Source organism: Coregonus lavaretus (genome assembly GCF_964263955.1).
Source record: "Coregonus lavaretus genome assembly, chromosome: 29".
Taxonomy (NCBI): domain Eukaryota; kingdom Metazoa; phylum Chordata; class Actinopteri; order Salmoniformes; family Salmonidae; genus Coregonus; species Coregonus lavaretus.
The window spans coordinates 13,873,026-13,900,420 of record NC_140016.1 but is presented as its reverse complement, the minus strand read 5'-3'; the positions used below and the strand labels follow the sequence as shown (position 1 = coordinate 13,900,420).

The following is a 27,395-nucleotide window of genomic DNA, read 5'->3' as shown; positions in this document are numbered from 1 at the left end:
GTAACCCCTCCCTCCCGTCTGCTAAATGGCTAAAATGTAAATGTAAAATATGTAAACGGCACAGTGAAATGGTTACTTGCATATTTGCATAGTAGCAATATCAAAAACAGAAAGTGTCCGAAAGTGTCCAGATAATTATTCGATGACGTTTACCCAGTCACATCTAGCTAAGTGGATGGTTCACTATTGTCTAGACATCTGCACATGTTCATGAAATACAATAGATGGCAGTAATCTAAGTCTAAGGCACTGCATCGCAGTGCTAACTGTGCCACTAGAGATCCTGGTTCGAATCCAGGCTCTGTCGCAGCCGGCCGCGACCGGGAGACTCATGGGCGGCGCACAATTGGCCCAGCGTCGTCCAGGGTAGGGGAGGGAATGGCCGGCAGGGATGTAGCTCAGTTGATAGAGCATGGCGTTTGCAACGCCAGGGTTGTGGGTTCGATTCCCATGGGGGGCCAGTATAAAAAAAATAAAAATGTATTCACTAACTGTAAGTCGCTCTGGATAAGAGCGTCTGCTAAATGACAAAAATGTAAATGTAAATGTAATCACCCCTCGACACACCTGGTTAACTTGATGGGTTATGTAATCATCTGGGGAAGTGGAGTCTTTTGTATAGACATGTAGTGTCATGACTGTCCACGAGAATCCAAATAGGTCAGATTAGGTTTGCAATTAATTTTCCGTGGCTAAACCAACTTGGCTCATCATTTAACAATTGTATTCGTATTTACAGATGGAATACAAGTTTGTTATTAAGGCACATGAAAGTTCACATGTTTCAGAAGGCATTTCTGCCCAAAAAAATAAAGTTCAAATGCCTCTCCTGTGAAGTAGTTCAGCTTCCTGAAACGGGTCACATATTGAGTCATTGAAACTGAAACAGTGCATCCCAAATAGGTGGAGGCAGCAAACAAAGTACCAGGCCGGTTGTGATTTACAACCTGATAGCTATATTTTATGGACTACCAAGAAATGTATTGCTGAATTATATTAATCATGCATTGAACTGCATCCATCTATTCTACCAACAAGCCTTACTGTACGTCATGGAATTATGAGTCAAATTGAACCTGTTTTTAAAACCTCTTATAAAGTTGGTTTGTAGCATAACTGGGAATTTTATATTTTTTACTGGTATTATGATTGTCTGTTTGTTTCATTCTACAAAGTAGTTAAAACGCTCTCAGTTCCACATTAAACAAGCATTCAGACCAGCCTTACTGATTGAACCTTGGTAAACTACATGAGTGGCAGTTATAATAATAATAATAATATGCCATTTAGCAGACGCTTTTATCCAAAGCGACTTACAGTCATGCGTGCATACATTTTTTGTGTATGGGTGGTCCCGGGGATCGAACCCACTACCCTGGCGTTACAAGCGCCATGCTCTACCAATTGAGCTACAGTTAAATGCATGGTCATCACTCTTGACGCCTTGTCCTCGTATTTTGGACTAGTTGAAATGATTCCTGATGTCTCAATCCCTTTCCCCCGCCATTTTAAAAACTGCCAGTCTGTGAGTTTATATTTATTCATAGCACTGTTCCCAAGGGCCCCTTTTCGGCAGGAAAGCCTTTTTCAGTGTAGTTGTTGGAAACGGGCCACTGCTCACTATGATGTTCAAAGGTCTGACTGCATTACAGGGAGATCACAGATTCCAAACATGTTGATATATTTTTTTCACTCTTCCGCTCCTAAGCTGCTAGAAAATTAATAATATGGGCAGCGTTTACTTTTGTATGGGTGAGGCGTTCAGTGTTAATTTGTTTCTGAGCTTATTTACAAACTGCTGCTGTAATCAGGTAATGTATTAGCCGTCTCCACTAGAATAACTATCACATGCTGAACATAGTTAATTCCAATCTAATATATTACACTGTCGGTGTTACGATCGTCGTAATGAACGGACCAAGGCGCAGCGTGATATGCGTACATCTTTTAATTAGTACTTTAAACAATACAACAAAAACAACAAAATGAAACGTGAAGTCCTCGGTCATAAACACAAACCTACACGGAACAAGATCCCACAAAAGACAAGTGCACAATAGGCTGCCTAAGTATGGTTCCCAATCAGAGACAACGAGCCACAGCTGTCTCTAATTGGGAACCACCCCGGCCAACATAGAAACACATAAACTAGAACAAGAACATAGAAAACGAAACATAGAACCTAACACCCAGAAACTAACACATAGAAACTAACACCCTGGCTCAACATATAAAAGTCCCCAGAGCCAGGGCGTGACAGTCGGGCCAACGTGGCAGAGTAATATATTACATTATTGGGTCAACGTGGCAGAGTAATATATTACATTATTGGGTCAATGTGGCAGAGTAATATATTACACTGTTGGCCAACGTGGCAGAGTGAATGAAAAATGATTAAGTAGTGCGTGTTCAGTGAAATAATTGACCATGGGAGTGACAGAGTTGGAGAGGAGGAGGGCGAGTGGGTTGAGCGTGGCAGGGCTTCTTGAGTCAAAATTGTGTTGGCCTTTCCACTTTGTGGCACGTTGCCATGGGGTTAGCTGTGCGCTAAAAAGGTGTTTTCTTAGTGACTCATAATCTTAACTGCCTCACTTTGACAGAGAGAGAAACACTTGGTCCCAGTGGAATATGTAGATTTACAGCAGCTCTTGATGGGCTGCAGTTGTTACAGGGGAGATGGGACGAGGGTGGGGAGATGGGACGAGGGTGGGGAGATGGGACGAGAGTGGGGAGATGGGACGAGAGTGGGGAGATGGGACGAGGGTGGGGAGATGGGACGAGGGTGGGGAGATGGGACGAGAGTGGGGAGATGGGACGAGGGTGGGGAGATGGGACGAGGGTGGGGAGATGGGACGAGGGTGGGGAGATGGGACGAGAGTGGGGAGATGGGACGAGAGTGGGGAGATGGGACGAGGGTGTGGAAATGGGACGAGGGTGGGGAGATGGGACGAGAGTGGGGAGATGGGACGAGGGTGGGGAGATGGGACGAGGGTGGGGAGATGGGACGAGGGTGGGGAGATGGGACGAGAGTGGGGAGATGGGACGAGAGTGGGGAGATGGGACGAGGGTGTGGAAATGGGACGAGGGTGGGGAGATGGGACGAGAGTGGGGAGATGGGACGAGGGTGGGGAGATGGACTTTACTCCTTTCACTGAAATAAAAAATGCAACCAACCTGACGGAGAGAAAGGAGAAGGGCTGATTCATCAAGATTGCAGGATATTAAACTGTTAATGTGATAACTGTCTTCCATAAGGGGGTATAGGTTATAGCCTCTCTTCTTTATTAATTGCATGATTAAATTAATGATGTCAAAGGCTGGGGGTTCTTCATTGAACCAACTGTCACACAGGACACATTGAAGCAGAGCCTGGCTCTTGAAGAAGAATATTAGGACAGTAATTAATCGACATCCACATATAGTAACATCCCCAGGGCATCCTGTCCAAACACATTAACATCACGTTATATTGCTCTTCCGTTCACACACTCGCACACTACCACATTTACATTGTCACTCAATCTACACATTAGCTATATAGGAATGTCAACAAAGTGAGCAGACAGAATTAGGAAGTGTCTATTAGCCAAGCTCATCACACTGTCAAGTACGCAGTCTGCAACTCAAATGGTGTCAAGCTATCAATATTTCAGTTCGAAACAAACAGCGGATATCAGAGTCGGGGACGGTGGAGACAGTGTCTGACTGAATGTTTTGGGGGGGTTTCCTGGGAGAGCCCTGCGTGGCAGAAAGACAGTGGTGTTCAGATTAGTTCGTGAGTCAAGAGATCTTTGCTCAGCAGTTTGTGCTTCCTTGATGACTGACTGAATAGCTTGCTGCCTATTAAATAGACCAATTCTCTGAGGCAACAATAGTCCATCACATTCCATCCATAATACAATAAATGAAATCCTGTTCTAAGTATGACATGCGTTCCCACTGGTAGTTCCCACTGGAATTACAGTACATTTCCCTAAGTGGCGGAATTTAGTTTATTTTAAACACTTAAGAACATTTAAAAGTTCTAAATGTAGGAATTGAAAGGCAATTAACCATACTGCCATGCCAATTAAATATCATGAAACCAATTAATAATTCATGACATAACTGCTTCATATCATCATGATTATGATCTGTATGTAAAGGATAACATACTGGTCTAATGGTTTAGTCCAGTGGTTCCCAACTCCAGCCCTCCTGTAACCCCATACTGGTCTAATGGTTTAGTCCAGTGATTCCCAACTCCAGCCCTCCAGTACCCCCATACTGGTCTAATGGTTTAGTCCAGTGGTTCCCAACTCCAGTTCTCCAGTACCCCCACAATGGTCTAATGGTTTAGTCCAGTGGTTCCCAACTCCAGTCCTCCAGTACCCCCACAATGGTCTAATGGTTTAGTCCAGTGGTTCCCAACTACAGTCCTCCAGTACCCCCACAATGGTCTAATGGTTTAGTCCAGTGGTTCCAACTCCAGTCCTCCAGTACCCCCACAATGGTCTAATGGTTTAGTCCAGTGGTTCCCAACTCCAGTCCTCCAGTACCCTCACAATGGTCTAATGGTTTAGTCCAGTGGTTCCCAACTTCAGTCCTCCAGTACCCCCATACTGGTCTAATGGTTTAGTCCAGTGGTTCCCAACTCCAGTCATCCAGTACCCCCATACTGGTCTAATGGTTTAATCCAGTGGTTCCCAACTCCAGTCCTCCAGTACCCCCATACTGGTCTAATGGTTTAGTCCAGTGGTTCCCAACTCCTCCAGTACCCCCATACTGGTCTAATGGTTTAATCCAGTGGTTCCCAACTCCAGCCCTCCAGTACCCCCATACTAGTCTAATAGTTTAGTCCAGTGGTTCCCAACCCCAGTCCTCCAGTAGCCCCAACAGAACATCTGTTTTTTTTGTCCGGGACTACAACAAAATGTATGCTGTTGGGGGTACTGGAGGACTAGATTTGGGAACCACTGGTCTAGATCATATTTCTCTAGTGTATGCATCAAATCAGCTGTAACAACTATCATTACTACTGCAACAAATAAGCATTGAGAAGATAATCCCTTTAGATTTAAGAAACCATTCATATCATATTTTTGCGTGTGCATTATTTCTGATGGTATACATATACTATTCATATGTGAGTGTCATTAAACATGCATGTATGCCTATATGTTCACACAGCAACACCCCGCGGTTTAGCTGGTTGTTGGATTGACACAGAGAGTATGTTGACAGGGTTTCTCTTGACTTGAGGGAGAGGCCAACGTGAAAGGCTTGCCGCAACGAAAGCACAGAAGCACTCTGACAAAGTCAGCAGTGAAAGGGTCTTTGAAGATCTTTTAAATTTAATTTCTGTATTTTATCTGATTTGCATATTGGCTGGCACAAACAGCCAGTAGCAGTCTGAGGCAGATTACTAAAGACTATTCCAAGCTTTTTAAAAGACAGGAAGAACGGTATTGTTTGAGTTCCATTTCATATCATTGTGACAGCTTTCAGAAGCAGAACCTGCTATATTAAAGCGGAGAGCTTAGGCTTAGGCAGAAATGAGTGACACACGTTGAGCTGAGGCCTTTCATATGCTAAACTATTGTGTACTGGTTGTGAAATCAGTAACCTTTACACTCCCATTGTATCTTTTCTCTCAATGTTTAGAGTTTAATGAAAATAATTCAAAGGAGGAGACTGGTTATTTGGCAGTGAAGGCTGCCATCTGACAGAGTAGAGGAGACGTCTCCAACTGGGCTGCTGCAGGAGGCTGAGGCTACAGGAGGAAGACCACTAGAGGGATGTCCTTAGATTCTCAGTGTTTCCCTTCGTTGAGAAGGTAAAAGTCCATGCTAGAGCACCTTCCTGGAGATCTGTCTCTATGGCTCCTCAGACAGACACACAGACAGACAGAGGATGTGTCCCAAATTGCACCCTATTCCCTATGTAGTGCACTATTGTTGACCAGAGCCCTATGGGGGGTTAAAAGTAGTGCACCATAAAGGGAACAGGGTGCCATTTTGGACGCATACAGACAGTCTGCAGCCTAAAAGTTCTTTAGAAGAGCACTTTGAGAAGAAGGACTATGCAGAACCCTCATAAACAGGAGACCATCATGACGTACTGTACTTGGCCGTGTTAGAATTGTTTAACCAAACCTTAACTTGTGTTTGCCATGGGGCTTCTTTAAAAAAAAATGTTTATAGGGGGTAGATCAGCTTTAATATTGCAGATAGATTGTAACTTCCATCAATGTAATTGTCTGCATCACTTCCAATCCCCCATATGTTTTTTTTTTCTCTCGCAATATATATATATATATATATATATATATATATATATATATATATATATATATATATATATATATGTATATGTATATATACATACATACATACATACACACATACATACATATACACACATACACATACATCCATATATACATACATCCATACACACACACATATCCTTTTAAAAATTATATTTCCCTTCATTACTTTCCAACCCCACCACCCCTTCCCCAATTGGAGTAAAATAGTGAACAACAACGCTTAGGCGTCTACTTCCAGCCCATACATACTATATACATTTTATGGACACAGTCAAATTCTACAATAATTATATTTTGTTTGTTTTTACTCCTGAACTTCCTCCGATCATTTTCATGATGTCCATCTGGTTTGCTTCTATATGCCATATTTTTCTAACTGTGCTCTTTCACAAAAGCTCTCAACCTTTAACCTATGTACTTATTATGGACACAGAATGCTTTACATTAGTTATCTTGTTGTTATTAGTTGTTGTTATTAGTCCCATCCTTCAGCTCCATTCAGCACCTCCCATCTATCTCTTAACACCATCCATATTGGATTTCTATTTGCCATATATTTTTCAACTGTACTGTGATGTTTTACAAAAGTTCTGAACCTTTCTATTCTCATTGTTTCTACAGATCGTAAATTGAAAATAAACATTTTTGCTAAAAGTATTATTATATTATTGATCGATTGACTATGACTTTTCAGATCACCCAGTCGTGCTATCTGCAGTTAGTTCCAGGTAAATATTGCAATCCTTTAGCCATTCCTGGACCTTTGTCCAAAAACAAGCTACAAATGGACAGTACCAAAACAAATGATCTAATGATTCTGTCTCTTCGCAGCAAAATCTGCAGAGCTGGGAAGATTTTATCCCCCATATAAATAACTTTCTATTGGTAGCAAGAATTCTATTTAATAATTTAAATTGAAAAATTATAAGTTTTGAATCCGGCGTCGTTTTGCGTATCAATTCATAAACACTATGCCATGGGTCTTTCAGGCCTTCCACGGACATATTAGCACTAATGGTTTTGCTAAATCAATTTACTTGACTCCTAGTCTTTGAGGCATGCACAACTGCCGCTGCACCATTTGTTTCTGTTAATTAAATATGAATGGGAGAATTATGATGTGTAAAGTTTAATGTCGGGCTAAGAGCCCTTAATGGAGATTCCCACTTGTAAGTGGTGTTTGTATTTCTTTGTCTACAGATGTTAAACTAACTAAGATGGCTCCCCTACTCATGTTCCCCATGTCTTGGACCAAGAATATAACAATGCTTTTAAAACCTCATGATTTCATATGAAAACCTGAAAAATGAATAACCTGACAATAATCTCCAGGGTGTGAAACTACAGATATTTCCCCTCAGACAGGTTCAGCATTATAGAGCTCAATGCACAATACAGCTCTTAATCAAAGGGGTAGACGTAATGGCTGCATTCTGATGAATCACATGACATGTCGCAGTGTTATTGTCTTAGAGAATCTAGGAGGAATTACTTATTTAACCATATGTCCCACTTGAAGCAAGTGCCCTAAAAAATTTTAAAATCACTCAGGATGCGCTGGGCAATTTAAAGCATTAACCGAGGGACTCAAGTGTCCTGTCGTTTCAAGATCAGAAAGATACTGCAGCGTTCGTTGCCTGCTTACCCTTAACCTTCCCTCAATGGAAATGCAGAGCATAAAGGCGAATGAATAAGCATTATCAGGAGCACACATTCTCCCCGGACACAACTTCCTGGGGTGACGGGCGAGGTGAGATCTTAACAGGAATGGCCAGAAAAAACAATTAGATTCTTCTTCTTACATTTTGATAAGGCTGACTTTATCTGGATTGCGGTTGATCAGATAATATCTGATAAGCCACGGCTTGCTTTTTCTTCTCCAGAGTGAAAAATTGTGTGGCCTGTGGGGTTCCTTTATTTAAAGTATTCCTGGATTCTTTGTTCAGTGTCTTAGATCATAATTCTACTAACATAATTTAAATTGCTTGACTGATTTTAACAAAAATCAATTTCAGCTTTATCGTTTCCACTGAGCAAATTTCCTTAATGTTGAAGCGTCTTCAAAATAAAAGAAAACATTAATTTAATCAAAGCTGTCTCTGTCTGCAGACAATTAACACTCTGTTTGTGCAATTCCTCTCACACAGGGAGGCGTTACATCAAATATTAACGGGGAAACAAAATACCATGCAGTGTCTGCAAGGAGAGAAAATGCCAAACATTTCAATCTCACACTGGGTGAGAAAGTGACAGACAAGATTGCCTCTATGTTTTTGCCGCCCACATAAAAGCCCGTTTGGCACTGATAACATAATTGCTCACCACACACCCTCACCCACACGCAAACAGACACACAATGTGAGTGGGGGATAAAACACATTGATGAGTCTCCAAAGCAGGGACTGAACTGGATTAGTTGGCCCTATAGAAAGGGCTGAGCTTTTATTTGAACGTAACTCCCTCTATGGAGGAATGAAGGACAAAACAAGGCATCACTAGCACCAAAAGCCAGAAGGAAAGATAAATATACTGCTCAAACTGGATATCTGGTGGCCACAAACACATTCAACACATGTAGCACACAGAGTAGACAACATCTGACAACACACCACCACACAGAATAATAAACTGATCCATAACACTCACAAATCAAGACCTCCACATTTGTTGTGCAAACACAATGTTGCGTCGGTAAATAGATATGGGGAAATTAATTTCCTTTCAACAACAGGAATGTGATAAAACAAAAGTCAAATGAATCAAACTTTTGGGCGCCTATAGATTGGCCATGATTAAAAGAGAGACTTGTGGACTTACCCGAGTTTCTCTTGGAGATGTATTTGAGATTGATGCAGGCGGCAGAGCTGATAAGGAGGAACATGAGGGCTGAGGGCTTCATCTTTCACACTTCTGGTGGCAGCTGGAACACAAAGAAGAATGGAGTTTGGATAACAGGTCTTATGACTGGCCCGACATCTCTGCTCACTCCCTCCATCACTCCACCAAAACATATCAGACTTGTCATTTCTTTCCATTTCCAAGACCGATCGATCTGTTCATTCATTTATCCTTCAGACACAACACTACCAGTAACTATAACAAAATAAAGAAACTATTGATCTTTGCCATACACCCCATTTTTAAAGTTCACAGACTGAAAACACACAGCTGTAATACCTCTGTGGGCATTTGATTTATGTTTTTAGGAAAGAGTGAAGGAAGCACAGCTGAGATGGATAAAGAGCTATATCTGAAGCTGGTTTAAGGGTCTTAGTATTACCAACATCACTAGAGATTTAAAAAGAAAAGTTCAAAACACCCGTTTTCATACTAGCTACACCTGTATTCTCTCCAGCCCCCCTCTGTGAGAGGCAATATAAAGGGATATATATACAGGGAGCTATACACAGGGAGCTATATACAGGGAGCTATATACAGGGTCAGCTATATATAGGGTCAGCTATATACAGGGTCAGCTATATACAGGGTCAGCTATATACAGGGAGCTATATACAGGGTCAGCTATATACAGGGTCAGCTATATACAGGGAGCTATATACAGGGTCAGCTATATACAGGGAGCTATATACAGGGTCAGCTATATACAGGGGGAGCTAAATACAGGGCGCTATATACAGGGTCAGCTATATACAGGGTCAGCTATATACAGGGAGCTGTACACAGGGAGCTATATACAGGGTCAGCTATATACAGGGTCAGCTATATACAGGGAGCTATACACAGGGAGCTATATACAGGGTCAGCTATATACAGGGGGAGCTAAATACAGGGCGCTATATACAGGGTCAGCTATATACAGGGTCAGCTATATACAGGGAGCTATATACAGGGGGAGCTAAATACAGGGCGCTATATACAGGGTCAGCTATATACAGGGTCAGCTATATACAGGGAGCTATATACAGGGTCAGCTATAGACAAGCTCAGCAATATACAGGGTCAGCTACATAGAGGGAGCTATATATGGGGTCAGCTATATATGGGGTCAGCTATATACAGGGTCCGCTACATACAGGGTCAGCTATATACAGAGAGCAATATACAGGGTCAGCTATACACAGGGTCAGCTATATACAGGGTCAGCTATATACAGGGTCAGCTATATACAGGGAGCTATATACAGGGTCAGCTATAGACAAGCTCAGCAATATACAGGGTCAGCTACATAGAGGGAGCTATACACAGGGTCAGCTATATACAGGGTCAGCTATATACAGGGTCAGCTATAAACAGGGTCAGCTATATACAGGGTCAGCTATATACAGGGTCAGCTATATACAGGGTGAAGTATATACAGGGTCAGCTATATACAGGGTGAAGTATTTACAGGGTCAGCTATATACAGGGTGAAGTATATACAGGGAGCTATATACAGGGTGAAGTATATACAGGGAGCTATATACAGGGTGAAGTATATACAGGGTCAGCTATATACAGGGTGAAGTATATACAGGGAGCTATATACAAGGTGAAGTATATACAGGGTCAGCTATATACAGGGTGAAGTATATACAGGGTCAGCTATATACAGGGTGAAGTATATACAGGGAGCTATATACAGGGTGAAGTATATACAGGGAGCTATATACAGGGTGAAGTATATACAGGGTCAGCTATATACAGGGTGAAGTATATACAGGGTCAGCTATATACAGGGTGAAGTATATACAGGGAGCTATATACAGGGTGAAGTATATACAGGGAGCTATATACAGGGTGAAGTATATACAGGGTCAGCTATATACAGGGTGAAGTATATACAGGGTCAGCTATATACAGGGTGAAGTATATACAGGGAGCTATATACAGGGTGAAGTATATACAGGGTCAGCTATATACAGGGTGAAGTATTTACAGGGTCAGCTATATACAGGGTGAAGTATATACAGGGAGCTATATACAGGGTGAAGTATATACAGGGTCAGCTATATACAGGGTGAAGTATATACAGGGAGCTATATACAGGGTGAAGTATATACAGGGTCAGCTATATACAGGGTGAAGTATATACAGGGAGCTATATACAGGGTGAAGTATATACAGGGTCAGCTATATACAGGGTGAAGTATATACAGGGTCAGCTATATACAGGGTGAAGTATATACAGGGAGCTATATACAGGGTGAAGTATATACAGGGTCAGATATATACAGGGTGAAGTATTTACAGGGTCAGCTATATACAGGGTGAAGTATATACAGGGAGCTATATACAGGGTGAAGTATATACAGGGTCAGCTATATACAGGGTGAAGTATTTACAGGGTCAGCTATAAACAGGGTCAGCTATATACAGGGTGAAGTATATACAGGGAGCTATATACAGGGTGAAGTATATACAGGGAGCTATATACAGGGTGAAGTATATACAGGGTCAGCTATATACAGGGTGAAGTATTTACAGGGTCAGCTATATACAGGGTGAAGTATATACAGGGTCAGCTATATACAGGGTGAAGTATTTACAGGGTCAGCTATATACAGGGTGAAGTATATACAGGGAGCTATATACAGGGTGAAGTATATACAGGGAGCTATATACAGGGTGAAGTATATACAGGGAGCTATATACAGGGTGAAGTATATACAGGGAGCTATATACAGGGTGAAGTATATACAGGGTCAGCTATATACAGGGTGAAGTATATACAGGGAGCTATATACAGGGTGAAGTATATACAGGGTCAGCTATATACAGGGTGAAGTATATACAGGGAGCTATATACAGGGTGAAGTATATACAGGGTCAGCTATATACAGGGTGAAGTATATACAGGGTCAGCTATGTACAGGGTGAAGTATATACAGGGAGCTATATACAGGGTGAAGTATATACAGGGTCAGATATATACAGGGTGAAGTATTTACAGGGTCAGCTATATACAGGGTGAAGTATATACAGGGAGCTATATACAGGGTGAAGTATATACAGGGTCAGCTATATACAGGGTGAAGTATTTACAGGGTCAGCTATAAACAGGGTCAGCTATATACAGGGTGAAGTATATACAGGGAGCTATATACAGGGTGAAGTATATACAGGGAGCTATATACAGGGTGAAGTATATACAGGGTCAGCTATATACAGGGTGAAGTATTTACAGGGTCAGCTATATACAGGGTGAAGTATATACAGGGTCAGCTATATACAGGGTGAAGTATTTACAGGGTCAGCTATATACAGGGTGAAGTATATACAGGGAGCTATATACAGGGTGAAGTATATACAGGGAGCTATATACAGGGTGAAGTATATACAGGGAGCTATATACAGGGTGAAGTATATACAGGGAGCTATATACAGGGTGAAGTATATACAGGGTCAGCTATATACAGGGTGAAGTATTTACAGGGAGCTATATACAGGGTGAAGTATATACAGGGTCACCTATATACAGGGTGAAGTATATACAGGGAGCTATATACAGGGTGAAGTATATACAGGGTCAGCTATATACAGGGTGAAGTATATACAGGGTCAGCTATATACAGGGTGAAGTATATACAGGGAGCTATATACAGGGTGAAGTATATACAGGGAGCTATATACAGGGTGAAGTATATACAGGGAGCTATATACAGGGTGAAGTATATACAGGGAGCTATATACAGGGTGAAGTATATACAGGGTCAGCTATATACAGGGTGAAGTATATACAGGGAGCTATATACAGGGTGAAGTATATACAGGGAGCTATATACAGGGTGAAGTATTTACAGGGAGCTATATACAGGGTGAAGTATATACAGGGTCAGCTATATACAGGGTGAAGTATTTACAGGGAGCTATATACAGGGTGAAGTATATACAGGGAGCTATATACAGGGTGAAGTATATACAGGGAGCTATATACAGGGTGAAGTATATACAGGGAGCTATATACAGGGTGAAGTATATACAGGGAGCTATATACAGGGTGAAGTATATACAGGGAGCTATATACAGGGTGAAGTATATACAGGGAGCTATATACAGGGTGAAGTATATACAGGGTCAGCTATATACAGGGTGAAGTATATACAGGGTCAGCTATATACAGGGTGAAGTATATACAGGGAGCTATATACAGGGTGAAGTGTATACAGGGAGTACGAGCACCAGAACTATGTGCAGGATTACGAGGTATTTGAGGTACTAGACATGTACATTTAGGGAACAGGTGATCTGGAGAAAGGATAGAATAGATAGAGGGGAAGAGAGGGATGACCACCACTTGATGTGTTGCTACATCATCCAAATGAGTAGAAAGCCAGGGTTTATGGCCCCTATAGATTCCCAGGTCATTCCTCACTGGCTGTCCATTGACTGGGGTTAGGAGCTCTCCATCCATTATACCACAGAGGGCTCTCATGTACACTCCCTTAAACAGGTCTGGTCTTTCAGGTTCTCCAGCTGAGCTGCCAATAGTGATAGTGAATTACATCTGTTCCCAAGCTCTTTTTAAACAACAGACACCAACAGTTTCCAGTCATATTGTTGTTCAGGGTATCAAAGCAAATGTTGGTAATGCCCTGCTGAGGAATACATGTTATTGGTCATGAAATATAAAGTGTTAGTCACTGTAAAATATTATTTCCATTCAGCCAAGTGAATTAGGGATCTCGCTGACAAATAAATATAATTCAACAGTTTTCTCCCACTGCACTGTGTGAAAGTGTTGCCCACAGCTGGAGAGGGAAGAGCAGGAGGAAGAGACTAATTTCAGCTGTTTCCACAAACAATAGAGAAATCTGAGAAATCACTATTTGTGGGCTGTCACAAACAGGAACAAATATCTCTCCAAAAACATTCTCTATCTGCAGAAATGTCTTTCTTTATGCTTATTTCTTTTCTGCTACCGAAGGCAATTCTTTGTTAAAAGCTTACCACTGACTGTTCTTTCTTAAAAACCCACTGCATTTGTCTCTCTCCAAATAATCCATTCTATCTCAGACATTGAGTGGTGGTGAAAAATAAGTATTTACCATTGCGCAAAAAAAGTTAGCAGAGAACTAAAATAACCTTCTGAATGTGAGTTCAAACCTAGAACACACATATGCTCTCTCTCTGACACAAACGCACACTTTCACACATGCAGGCATACACACACACGGACGCACACATGCACGCACACACACACACACACACACACACTCACAAATACACACACTATGGTGACAACATTTTGCACACTTCAGTGCCTGCATCCAAACAGCTAAATTCATATCCTCATCAACATCTACATAATATAGCGAATACACACATGGTTAATATAGGATTACTACTGCTCCTGTGGTTCTTATTAAACCCTGTTCACATTGGCACATTAACAGTCTAGATATGTAACTTTCAAAATACAGAAATCATCCCGTATGATGCTGCGTTTGTTTTGCATCATATTATGCTAAATGCATCATACGGGATGATTTCTGTATTTTGAAAGTTACATATCTTGAAAACATGATTGCTGACAAGCAAAACAGTTTGGGACAATGTCAACAATGGACTAAAGATTGTTTTTGGGTGGAATTCTCCTTTAAAGCCTACTGTGTGAACAAGGTTTTAGTGCCCTCAAACTCAAATCTGGAACTCGAAGCCAGTTCCACTGCGTTTTTTCATTCTTCCCCTGTAATCAGGGACTGATTTAGACTTAGGTAACCAGGTGGGTGCAATTAATTATCAGGTAGAACAGAAAACCAGCAGTAGTAAGATTTGAATACGAAGAGGCCAACCCCTTACCCTTCTCTGTTACATTGTCCTATTGTGTTCAGTAAGTCCTATATGTCCCCCCTCCCCCTCCCATCAGTACAGCATGCATCTGGAATAAGAAACATTATTGCCTTGTCTTGCTCTGGGTGGAGGGAGAGGCATGTAGCAGTTGCATTAAACCAGAGAGAGTTAGGAACAACAAGTGTTAGCCCACATAGCTTTTTCTCTTTGAGCCTTTAAAAGAGAGGGAGCGAGATGGGCAGGGACATAATTTGAGGCTGTGCTCGCCTCACTCTGACTTTAACTGCTACAGATTTTAGGAAGGGAGGTTTCTGTGTCATGCAGCGGAGCTGATGATCTCAACATGCATACTTTCACAGGCCAGTGTAGTACTGCTGCTGCTGTCTTTGACTCTTTGACTATTTTCTGTCTCCCACGACTCCCACGTTTATCCACTATGAAAGAGGTTAGATCCTGCCTGGCTTGATATAATGTGTGTATAGCCGGCCTTAGATGGCCATAACGGTTTGAAAGAGAATCACGATTAATAAAAATAGGCTAAGAATGAACATGTAAAATTATGACTGTGAAATTTGAAAAGTAAAATGTTAGCAAAACCAGCCATGCTTTCCTCCATAAGAGCTAAACCAGCTATGCTTTCCTCCATAAGAGCTAAACCAGCCATGCTTTCCTCCATAAGAGCTAAACCAGCCATGCTTTCCTCCATAAGAGCTAAACCAGCCATGCTTTCCTCCATAAGAGCTAAACCAGCCATGCTTTCCTCCATAAGAGCTAAACCAGCCATGCTTTCCTCCATAAGAGCTAAACCAGTCATGCTTTCCTCCATAAGAGCTAAACCAACCATGCTTTCCTCCATAAGAGCTAAACCAGCCATGCTTTCCTCCATAAGAGCTAAACCAGTCATGCTTTCCTCCATAAGAGCTAAACCAGCCATGCTTTCCTCCATAAGAGCTAAACCAGTCATTGGAAAGTTCCACCGTACTTTCACAGTGACTTCTGGGCGAGAGTTTTCTTCAACTTATTTCACCTGCTGTCAGGGACACAAAGATAGTCCCATTGTAAGTATTAAGTTGAACCCCTGCCACACGTTACCAGGCAGAACAAGCATGTGAATCAGGCTCTGGGATAAGACCAACATAAATCACAGGGACTGGACGGCAGGTTTGGTGCCACTTTTTTTTTTACTGGCCAGGATATGAGTTTACATCAAAGCAAATAGGGGCAGCGCACCCAGTGACTATAAAGAGTGCCAGGGCTCACCTCCCTGAACGCAAAGAGGATCCATAGAGACAAAAGGACTGTTGGGGTGCCACTTATGAGAGCACAAGGCCAGACCTACAGATGTAGGATATTAATTTGAGCACCCTCTTGCAGGAGAACTTTCCTGCAATGCAGGATGTTTAAAACTTCAAATCAAATCAAATCAAATTTAATTGGTCACATGCGCCGAATACAACAGGTGCAGACATTACAGTGAAATGCTTACTTACAGCCCTTAACCAACAGTGCATTTATTTTAAACAAAAAAAGTAAGAATAAAACAACAACAAAAAAAAGTGTTGAGAAAAAAAAGAGCAGAAGTAAAATAAAGTGACAGTAGGGAGGCTATATATACAGGGGGGTACCGTTGCAGAGTCAATGTGCGGGGGCACCGGCTAGTTGAGGTAGTTGAGGTAATATGTACATGTGGGTAGAGTTAAAGTGACTATGCATAAATACTTAACAGAGTAGCAGCAGCGTAAAAAGGATGGGGTGGGGGGGTAGTGCAAATAGTCCGGGTAGCCATGATTAGCTGTTCAGGAGTCTTATGGCTTGGGGGTAGAAGCTGTTGAGAAGTCTTTTGGACCTAGACTTGGCACTCCGGTACCGCTTGCTGTGCGGTAGCAGAGAGAACAGTCTATGACTAGGGTGGCTGGAGTCTTTGACAATTTTGAGGGCCTTCCTCTGACACCGCCTGGTATAGAGGTCCTGGATGGCAGGAAGCTTTGCCCCAGTGATGTACTGGGCCGTACGCACTACCCTCTGTAGTGCCTTGCGGTCGGAGGCCAAGCAGTTGCCATACCAGGCAGTGATGCAACCAGTCAGGATGCTCTCGATGGTGCAGCTGTAGAATTTTTTGAGGATCTGAGGACCCATGCCAAATCTTTTTAGTCTCCTGAGGGGGAATAGGCTTTGTCGTGCCCTCTTCACGACTGTCTTGGTGTGTTTGGACCATGATAGTTCGTTGGTGATGTGGACACAAAGGAACTTGAAGCTCTCAACCTGTTCCACTACAGCCCCGTCGATGAGAATGGGGGCGTGCTCAGTCCAATTTTTTTTCCTGTAGTCCACAATCATCTCCTTTGTCTTGGTCACGTTGAGGGAGAGGTTGTTGTCCTGGCACCACACGGCCAGATCTCTGACCTCCTCCCTATAGGCTGTCTCATCGTTGTCGGTGATCAGGCCTACCACTGTTGTGTCGTCGGCAAACTTAATGATGGTTTGGAGTCGTGCCTGGCCATGCAGTCATGGGTGAACAGAGAGTACAGGAGGGGACTGAGCACGCACCCCTGAGGGGCCCCCGTGTTGAGGATCAGTGTGGCAGATGTGTTGTTACCTACCCTTACCACCTGGGGGCGGCCCGTCAGGAAGTCTTATACTGTATTTGAGGTATAAAGAAATGTCCATTCATTATAATCCACATAATAATTAACATTTCCTGTTGCTGCAGGATTATTTTCCTGCTGTAGAAAACTGTCTCAAATGAAGATCCTACATCTGTATGATACTGTATGCCTCTCCCTTTGAACAACCCAACCACAGCCCTAAAATGGAACAGGAGCCCTTTAAACACCACACACAGATAATCTACTCACAGAACCATGAGAGTAAATACAACAACAAGATGCTATTTCTATCCAAAATAGTATACATGGTCTACAGACTGGGGGCCATTAGGCCCTCTTTCCAAGTATCTGGACATTAAATATTTAGGGATTCCCACTTTCTAAAACTGTCCCAGGAAGACACATGCTGTAGTATCCCGCTGAGCCCTGGTATGACAGTCTACTGTGATGTCTAATTGTACTGATCCAACTGAAACATTGTCTCAAATGGATGGCCTTTTTCTCATAAATAATTTTGCAGAACCTCTAAACCTTGAACATGACCAAATCCCCAGGTAATGCTAAGCGTTAGTACTTACCGTAGTCTACAATAGTCCTCCTTTTAAGAGGAATATTCACTAGTGCAAGAAAGATGGTTTTCTGCTCAGTGCATTGAAATGTGAGGTATCGCTCCTATCCCGAAGCATTTCTATGAACATATGTCTTCTTAAGGTTTTCAAAGTTAATGATCTGCTGGTTGGAGTGTCTTCTTTAAGATGGGTAACAATTTCCAAAGTGGAATTTACCGCAGAAGAGATACAGCGGTTTGAAATCCCCCATGAATCCAGAAGTAAGTGAATTCTAAATTGGGGTGTAACGTGCAGATTGACTCCATTCTAAAGCTCAGTGAGTCTACAGCCCTGCAGTGGCCTGTGAGATTAGTTGGCTGCGTGACAGTGGTGGCCAGGCATTAGACCGGCCAGGCAGCAGACCACTCTCTGTGGACAACACATTCTTCAACCAGCCCCCTCTGAGAGGCCAATGGTGTAGCCCACCATCTCCCACGACTAGCAGTCTGGGCTGGGAGAAACGCACCAGCAGTCAGATTGTACCACCATCTGGCCCTGCCGCACTCCACTCAGACCACGAGGAGCTGCTGTGTGCTTCAGACGGCCCTGGAGACGGAGGAGACAGCCACGCTCCTCAAGCACACAGCCACACGGCCACACGGCCACACAGACACAGCCACCAGGCCATCAGTGGAGCAGCCCACTCCATCTGACAGGACTCAACCACTCCAAAGTCACTCCACTGACTAGCCCTGTCAAGCCTCGATGAGAGGGAAAATACATCACTAAGTGTTGAGTTGAGTAACACATCCCTCCAGTAACACATCCCTCCACATAGACTTGTGAGTCCCAGACAGAGTCGGAGTCCCAAACTGGTGGGATTCATACAAAATCAGAAGGTTGCAAAGAGCAATTCAGAAAGTAAAGAATATCCATGTCTAACCTGTGTGACACTGCATGGCCATTACATACTGATCTGTTTAACACTAGCAAACCCCAATGCCCTGATTTCCAGTCATACTCTATACACAGAGTTGGTTGACTGTTTGGCTGGTTGGCACACTGTGGCTGATAATCTGACAGGTAATGGATGCTCTAGCACCTGTTCAGCAGTTCATTGCTCACCACATATCACCGTTACAGCACCATTTAAGAGTTATAAAAGACTGCAGGCTGAAAACCACAGTGGCTTGTTCATTGGATCCTTTGTATTGATTCCAGACATTTCTCACCTTCCCCATTGTTACAGGGATACAGAGCTAGACCACAATGTACCACTGAGCACAGATGCTGCACCTGCACCCATTCAACACTATACAATAGATGTGCACAAAAAAATGGGACAGCACAGGTGAAGCTTTTAATCTAGAGGTGTAGAAGACAGGATTCCAAAACAGGTCTACATCGCACAGTCCGAACTGTGCGATGTAGTAGGGAGTTGTAGTTTCCAACAGGCCAATATTCTACATAGTTCAACACAGAAAATGTGATAATGAACTACAATGACCATAATCCATTGCACGCCCGCTTACTTGTCCGGTCTGTGTGGAGCAGACACGGAGACCTCGTTGATAGTGACAGAGAGAAGAGAGAATACGTGAGAGGGATAGAAAGCAAATGTTTACAAATTAATTAAAAATGAAAAGCTGAAATGTCTTGAGTGAATAAGTATTCAACTCCTTTGTTATGGCTAGTCTAAATAAGTTTAGGAGTAAATATGTGACTCGTTTCAGGAAACTAGGCGTATGTCGGACGTCACTACTTCACAGGAGTGGCATTTGAACGTAAACATGTATTTTATATCAAAATGTGTTTTTTGGCAGAAATGCCTTCTGGAACATGTGAACTTTCATGTGCCTTAATAACAAACTTGTATTCCATCCATAAATACGAATAAAATTGTTAAATTACTAGCCTAGTTGGTTTAGCCACGGAAAAAGACAGGAACCTTCCCGCTAGCCATGATTGGCTGAGATAATGGATGGGCTGGACATGCCGGGAGATGAGTTTGCCATGTAGCATGCTTCTGTCTATAACGTGAGCTGTTCAGTATGTGTTGACAGTCCTTTCTACTGCGCAATTTCTGAAAGATATAACTTTAGCCATCGAGAACTACAAACGTTTTGCTACTTTTCTCAACAACATTGATGCCCTGAATTTAGCAGGCGCTATCGACAGATCAGTTGGAAAAAGTGATGGGCTACTTTCTGCACATGCCACGGTCAGTGTGAACCGGAGTGACTTGACACAACGCTGGTCAAACAAGATGTAGCTACAAACAAAACGGAGTTAAATGATTCCAGTCTGCCGTTAAGCGTTCATCCATGTATACGGGTAAGAGTCTAGCTACATTTTCAGATATACGTTTCTAATTTTGTCAGAAAGTCGCTTTTATCGCAAGTTAAAGCGTACTGCTAGTTAACTAGCAAAAGTTAGCTTGCTGGCTCGCTAGCTAACGTTACGTGTATGATCTGTGTAGTAATATTATTAGAATCAGAAATCCATTTGCATTGCTAGTTATAGCCTAATGTTAGCTAGCTAACATTGAACCTAGTTTGTTAGCTTTAGCTACCTGCAGATTCATACTTCAGCTATGACAATGTTTGTATTGCTAGTAGTATGAGTTGGGATTATGCCGGTTCATTGTTTAGCTAGCTAGCTACATGTCTAAACAAAAGGCTCCACTTCGGCCAGATTATTACATTTAAATTTTTCACATTTACATTTTTAGTCATTTAGCAGACGCACTTATCCAGAGCGACTTACAGGAGCAATTAGGGTTAAGTGCCTTGCTCAAGGACACATCGACAGATTTTTCACCTAGTCGGCTCGAGGATTAGAACCAGTGACCTTTCGGTTACTGGCACAACGCTCTTAACCACTAAGCTACCTGCCGTTACATGACCCATCACATTAGCCAGGTGTGTCTGGGGGTGATTACAGCCACCTATTGTATTTCATGAACATGTGTACATGTCTAGATTTTACATTTAGCAGACGCTCTTATCCAGAGCGACTTACAGTAGTGAGTTCACCCATTTCCTCGTATTGGTCCCCCGTGGGAAACTAACCCACAACACTGGTGTTGCAAGCGCCATGCTCTACCAACTGAGCCACACAATAGTGACCCATGCACTTAGCTAGATGTGGCTGGGGAGTGATTATAGCATTTCCTTCACATAACCCATCAATTTAGACAAGTGTGTCGGGTAAGTGTCATCTAATAATGATGAAATTTTTATAAAATATTTTTATCTGGACACTTTCTGTTTTTGATTTTGATACTATGCAAGTAACCACTTCACTGTACCGTTTACACCTTCTGTATCCTGTGCATGTGACAAATAAACTTAGATTTTATTTGATATAGCATGTGTTTACCACATGGCCTCACATGTGAATCCTTAAAGAGATGGGTGGGGCTAAGGCTTAAGAGGGTGTGAACAATGCTGAATGGGTGTAGACAAAAAAGAGCTCTCCAGTAGGTGTCCCAAAACATTCAAGGGCCATTTTCTCAAAAGTGGGGTTACAAGTTGATCAACTTTCAAAGCAGAATTACTCAACTGCAGTGTATGATATTCAATTTTCTAGCTCTGAGTCTCTACTTTTATCCAATGTAAAAAACACAATTTCAAATTTTGCTACATAAGACCGAATCGAGGCGGTCGGTCACATATTTGCTCAGCAAGTCACATAATAATAAGTTGCATGAACTCACTCTGTGTCCAATAATAGCGTTTAACATGATTTTTTTATGACTACCTCATCTCTGTACCCCACACATACAGTTATCTGTATGGTCCATCAGTCGAGCAGAGAATTTCAAACACAGATTCAACCACAAAGAAGGGCACCTATTGGTAGATGGGTAAAAATAAAAAAAAGCAGACATTGAATATCCCTTTGAGCATGGTGAAGTTATTAATTATACTTTGGATATACCCAGTTACTACAAAGATACAGGCGTCCGTCCTAACTCAGTTGCCAGAGAGGAAGGTAACCGCTCAGGGATTTCACCATGAGGCCAATGGTGACTTTAAAACAGTTAGAGATGAATGGCTGTGATAGGAGAAAACTGAGGATGGATCAACAACATTGTAGTTACGCCACAATACTAACCTAATTGACAATGTGAAAAGAAGGATACCTGTACTGTCACGCCCTGGCTCTGGGGACTATTAAATGTTGAGCCAGGGTGTCGATTTTTTATTGTTTCGTTTTCTAGGTTTGTGTTCTAGTTCGTGTATATCTATGTTGGCCAGGGTGGTTCCCAATCAGAGGCAGCTGTAGCTGGTTGTCTCTGATTGGGGACCATACTTAGGCAGCCTGTTTGGCACTGTTATTTTGTGGGATCTTGTTCCGTTTGGTTTGGTGTGTATAACCTCAGGACTTCACGTATCGTTTGTTGTTTTGTTAGTGTTGTGTATGTAATAAAAGATGTATGCATATCACGCTGCGCCTTGGTCCGCTTCATCTAACGACGATCGTGACAGAAGATCCCACCATGACTGGATCAAGCAGTGTGAAGAGGAGAGAGGATGGACTTGGGAGGAGAAGAGTGAGAGTCTGGCGAGAGCCATGGAGGCCATGTTCACGGTGGATAGACAAGCCCCAAAAATTTTTAGGGGGGGGCTCACGCCGTGGACGACGAGGCAGCGGGAGGCCGCGATAGAGCGGTTCAGCAGGTTGGCAGAGGAGGCCGCCAGGTTACGGGGGCCACTGGTCACGAGGGAGAAGGATAGTGTGGAGGCACGGCGAGAGGAACTGAGTAGGCAGCAGAGGGAGCGGAGGTTTATGAGGAAACACAGTCCCGCTCCTCGCACCAAGCAAGTGGTGTGTGTCACCAGTCCGGTCCGGCCCGTTCCTGATTCCCGCACAAGGCCAGTGATGTGTGTTCCCAGTACGGTCAGGCCCGTTCCTGCTCCCCGCACTAAGCCTGTGGTGCGCGTCGCCAGCCCGGTCCAGCCTGTTCCTGCTCCCCGCACCAAGCCAGTGGTGCGCGTCGTCAGCCCGGTCCGGCCTGTTCCTGCTCCCCGCACCAAGCCAGTGGTGAGCGTCGTCAGCCCGGTCCGGCCTGTTCCTGCTCCCCGCACCAAGCCAGTGGTGCGCGTCGCCAGCCCGGTCCGGCCCGTTCCTGCTCCCCGCACCAAGCCAGTGGTGCGCGTCGCCAGCCCGGTCCGGCCCGTTCCTGCTCCCTGCACCAAGCCAGTGGTGCGCGTCGTCAGTCCGGCACGGTCCGTGCCTGTTCCACCGGTGCCTGGTCCAGCACCGGTCAGCTGCTCCACGCCGGAGCCAGAGCAATCCGCTCCACCGGTGTTCAGTCCAGCTCCGGCCAGCGGGGCCGGTCCAGACCAGGGGCGCTACGGGGGGGTAGAGATAGAGGGGTGGTCACGCCCGGAGCCGGATCCGCCGCCGAGGCGGAATGCCCACCCGGCCCCTACCCTCTTGTGTTTGGTTGGCGCGGTCGCAGTCCGCGCCTTTGGGGGGGTACTGTCACGCCCTGGCTCTGGGGACTATTAAATGTTGAGCCAGGGTGTGGATTTTCTATTGTTTAGTTTTCTAGGTTTGTGTTCTAGTTCGTGTATATCTATGTTGGCCAGGGTGGTTCCCAATCAGAGGCAGCTGTAGCTGGTTGTCTCTGATTGGGGACCATACTTAGGCAGCCTGTTTGGCACTGTTATTTTGTGGGATCTTGTTTCGTTTGGTTTGGTGTGTATAACCTCAGGACTTCACGTATCGTTTGTTGTTTTGTTAGTGTTGTGTACGTAATAAAAGATGTACGCATATCACGCTGCGCTTTGGTCCGCTTCATCTTATAACGATCGTGACATGTACAGATTGCATGAACCATGTTTGCAACAAGGCACTAAAGTAAAGCAATTCACTTTTTGTCCTGAATACAGTGTTATATTTGGGGCAAATACAATTCAACACATTACTGAGTCTTCATATTTTCAAGCATAGTGGTGGATTGCATCATGTTATGGGTATGCTTGTAATCATTAGGGACTGGGGAGTTTTTCAGGATAAAAAAAGAAATGGAATGGAGCTAAGCACAGGCAAAATTCTATATGAAAACCTGGTTCAGTCTGCTTTCCACCAGACACTGGGAGATTAATTCACCTTTCAGCAGGACAATAACCTAAAACACAAGGCCAAATCTACACTGGAATTGCTTACCTAGAAGACAGTGAATGTTCCTGAGTGACCAAGTTACAGTTTTGACTTAAATCTACTTGAAACTCTATGGCAAGACCTGAAAATGGCTGACTGGCAATGATCAACAAGCAATTTGACAGAGCTTGACGAATTTTGAAAAGAATAATGGGCAAATGTTGCACAATCCAGGTGTGGATAGCTCTTAGAGACTTACCCAGAAAGACTCACAGCTGTAATCGCTGCCAATGTGCTTCTACAAAGTATTGACTCAGGGGGGTTATTTCAGTTTTCCTTTTTCAATACATTTGCAAAAATGTCTAAAAACATGTTTTTGTGACAGGTTAAAGGACATATTCATAGCCTGTTATATACTAAAGTATTAGTAAGTTCATGGTATGTAAGGATCTTAAAATATCTAAGGTTAAAAAGATCATGCATCCAGTATTAGTTCATAGAGATTGATAAAATTCATAAATGTGTTAAAATCCGTCAAGTGTAAAAAGGGTAAATATTGTAAGAGGAATGTGTAAACGTTATATTGACTACTTTACTTTGTGGTGCCTAATTTAAGGGTAAAAGTGTTAATCTGTGATCTACTACATGCTCTTAATCTATGAGCCTGAGATCGATTGCTCTGGTCTCCACCCAACTTTCTGGGGAAATCGCGGTCTTTTTCTCATTACACTAAAGTTTTCAGTGAGGAAACAACTGCGTCACTTTCGTGATTATTTCTCCCCTTTTTCAGGTACGTTATTGATATAAAACAAGTTAATTTGAATGTAATAACTTGCTAACATGTCAAGAGAGTTTAAGGTATGTGTTAGTAACATCTTGAGTAAGTTAGAGTTAAGTTGAAGGGAGTACTAGGTGCGTGTGTGAGTGAAACCTGCTTGGTTGCAGCGAAATAGCTTCGTACTGAGAGTAGCTGCCATTTTATGCTAATTGTGAATGAACATGTGCGCTGTTAATAATATTTTGGGGTTATTTGTATAATGTGTTTCGAATACTTTGTTGACATGGTTGATAAATGTAGTTATGGGTTACTGAGCTAAAGCTACTTTGTGTTTGACAGTTATATTGAAACATTTGTATATGTTTTAGTGAATTACAGTTTATGCTGTTGTGACTTGAATAAGCTTTGTACCCTACAAAACTCTGGTTCCTGTAGATCTGTTGTTCTGTAAAATGTGGTATTTTTGTAAAAAGATTACACTAAAGTTTTCAGTGAGGAAACAACTGCGTCACTTTCGTGATTATTTCTCCCCTTTTTTCAGGGGCGTAACATTTTGGAGGCTCCGCTGAGATTGCTGCTCAGATGTCCGGCTTCCACATCCTGGTCGCTGAATTCCGAGCCAGCTAAATCCCTACATAACAACCCAGGCAGGCTGCAGTGAGGAAAGTGTTGCTGTTCGAGGGGAGCTGGAAGTTGGGGGTTAAGTACGTGTCAACTGAGGCCGTTGAGAGACCATCAGAGACAGTAAGGACCATCTAATTCAGAGTCAACTCCTGCACAGTAAAGGTTCCTCCTGTCCTGTCAACATGACAACCGCCTTGGAAGAACTACAGGAAGAGGTAGTAGGAGAATTGCACACCCTGACTAAAGACAAGTTACTAGACGTATGTGATTTCCTTGACATATCAGGCGAACAGAGAAGAGTTGTTCAAGACAAATCCCGCATATCACTGATGACTCACATTATGATGTTCCTTGAAAGAGAGGAAGTTGCAGAGTTAGAAAATGGCGGCATGTCGGAATTATTGTTACTTAAAGACAAAATGACGGAGATGATCAGTGGCATAGATAGCAAGACAGGGCAAACTGACCATGATATTGAAACAGCCAGAACACATCACAGAATAGAGGGACTGAGAACTGTAACCCCACAACAAGGGGTGGGAACTGAGCAGAGTACTGCAGACAAAGCCAGTGATTCTCTGCGCCAGCCCCAACCCCCTGCCCATCTTCAGAGGAGCATGCAGCTCTCACCCAGTGCACAGCCCGGCTCATACTGGCGCAAAGAGTTAAAAATTTCTGGTCAGATAGGTGAACCGGGCCAGAAAGATAAACTGACTTTTTCCAGCCTTGCCCATCAGATTGAGAATGGACTTAACAGAGGCTATCCTGAGGTAGAAATAGTAGACGCAGTAATCAGGGCTATTTCTCCAGGCTCACAGCTACGCAGCTACTTGGAAGGTAAACCCCAGCTAACTCTTCCCACACTTAGATGCATCCTGCGTTCCCACTTCCAAGAGAAGAGTGCAACAGAGCTTTACAAACAGCTAGCTTCAGAAGCACAGCATAGCAAGGAGACCCCTCAAAGCTTCCTGATGCGCGTCTTAGATTTGAGGCAGAAAGTACTATTTGCGTCCCAGGAGTCAGAATCAGGGCTTAAGTATGACCCTGCTCTAGTCCAGCGCATGTGTTTACACACAGTCCTTACAGGTCTCCAGAGTGACAGTATCAGGATAGACATGCAGCCTCTCCTGCTTGATAGCGAAACATCAGATGAGGTTTTGCTAGAGAAGCTTAACATTGCTTGTGCTAATGAGATAGAAAGACGAAACAAAAAGCGTTTTAATGCCCCACAGCCTGCTACAACTGTAAGTGTAGTCCAGTTAGAAGATACGCCATCTGCAAAGTGTCCTGTGAAGGAAGCCAAAGCTAAGATACCCGCAGAACTGTTAACAGAGTTAGCTGAACTTAAGACAGGTGTAGCTTCCCTCAAAGGTCTCAGTGCCGAGATTGCTCAGATTAAGGAGACATTACAGCAGCCTATGTTTCAGTCATCGCCTTATGCCCATGCCCCACTTCCAGTTAGGAGGCCAGATAGGGACCCCCAGCCACCTGTTTCCCAGCAGCAGTATTACAGCAACTACAGTCAGCCCCAAGCAGCTGACCCTGCGCAGTATCAATATGCACCTAACCTGTATACCAACCGCTCTGCTCAAGCTCCAAGGAGGTGTTTTGTCTGCCAGCAGGCCAGAACAGATGCACGCTGCACACACTGCTTCCGATGTGGGAGTGGAGAACATTTTCAAGCT

General features: G+C 43.3%; 1 pseudogene across 1 annotated transcript in view; it reads right to left on the bottom strand.

The window, feature by feature from the left end:
• LOC311104878 (X-linked interleukin-1 receptor accessory protein-like 2) overlaps nucleotides 1-9,209 on the bottom strand; it is a 343,046-nt pseudogene extending 333,837 nt beyond the window's left edge. The window contains exon 1 of the transcript in view: nucleotides 9,128-9,209. The product of the transcript in view is annotated as an X-linked interleukin-1 receptor accessory protein-like 2 (transcript). The remainder of the gene's footprint in view (nucleotides 1-9,127) is intronic.
• Between the last annotated feature and the right edge of the window lie 18,186 nt (nucleotides 9,210-27,395).